This window comes from Acyrthosiphon pisum, chromosome A2 (assembly GCF_005508785.2).
Source record: "Acyrthosiphon pisum isolate AL4f chromosome A2, pea_aphid_22Mar2018_4r6ur, whole genome shotgun sequence".
Lineage (NCBI taxonomy): Eukaryota > Metazoa > Arthropoda > Insecta > Hemiptera > Aphididae > Acyrthosiphon > Acyrthosiphon pisum.
Window position 1 is genome coordinate 30,190,485 of NC_042495.1, and position 1,521 is coordinate 30,192,005.

A 1,521-nucleotide genomic window follows, 5' to 3' on the forward strand; every position below is an offset into this window, starting at 1 on the left:
AAATGCATATATGTGTAGCCTATAAATCATCAATTAAATGTATCATGTTATATATATGTGTGTTGTGCACATGCTTATAGTTTTTGGTTTTAAAAATGGTTTTAATACTGTCAATCACAATTTTTTACAATTTTAGTTTTAATATAAATAGTAATGTATAATAATAATAATAATAAATATGAACTTGGATTATTTGTTAAGCATTCTGAAGAATATTAAAATACAGTAATTAAACGCTGTACTTAACGTTGCAATTATGGTTATTAGTTTATTTTTTACATTACAAATAATATATAATCAATTAGGTACTACTAATCAGTATTTGCTTAATATTTTTGCAATGAAAATCATTTGCGGTGGCACAATATTTAATCATACCTCATTATGTTTACCTACGAAAGATATTGCTAAGCAATACAAATTCAAACATACAATATAGTGTAGTGTAATGATATTTAAAAAAATTAAATTAATTTGTGCGTCGACTGCAATACGTAGAAATCAAACATATTGTACATACAACAAAATTGAAAATCTTTTACATACCTTGGTCATAGTAGATATATGCTTTTGAAATTATAATAATTTGTGTATGAAACTTACTATTAATCAATTTAAATGTATATATATACATATATGGGTAATTTCAAAATTATGGGTTATTTCATGTCACGCAGCTGTGGTCTCTTCAATTATGGGCTGAATAGAGTTCTAAAAAATGTTTTACCTTAAATATTATTTACCTTACAAGGACTCAATATTTTTAAGTTGAAATATTTATTATTTTAAGTATGAAACACATCTAAGTAACCCAAATCTCTCTCCCTAAGCGTGTCACAATTAGTAGGTTTCTAGCTTTTTTTTTAAATATGTCAGGTACCATACAGTATTTAATGAGTTATCAATGAATTATTATAATCATAATATTTTCCTCTAAAATGTGTTTTGTTAAATAAATCAAATTATCACTAAGAAAGTATTTTTGGCGTAAGTTTGTGTCGGTTACATAATTTTTTCTCTCTCCCTAAAAATTTTTTTTAATTGCCGCCAGATAATAGTATAATGGAAATTTTGTATTAATACAATGTGGCAACACTGCTGCAGTATGATAACAAAACGTGTGTTTTGTTGTTTACATTAGAAAAACTTATCAGTTGTGTTTGCGTACGTAAACAGTACGGTTTGTCCGTGCGTGATTTTATTCAACCTCACTCCCTAATGCCTATCAAATACTTGTGGTAAGTGTATTTTGGATTATAAATAATTTCATTTTATGTGCATTATTGATCTGAATGTATGTACCGTAATGACTATCTAGAAATAATTCGTAATCTTATCAACAATGATTGCTAACTGTCAAAACCTCTCTCCCTACAGTCTCTCTCCCTAAAATAATTTAAAAAATTAAATTTGTAGGGAGAGAGAATAAAAATTAGGGAGAGAGAATACTGTATTTTTTTATACATTTTATTGTTGTTTCAAGTTATTTATTGTTGCCGCCCGAAATGCAACAACATTATT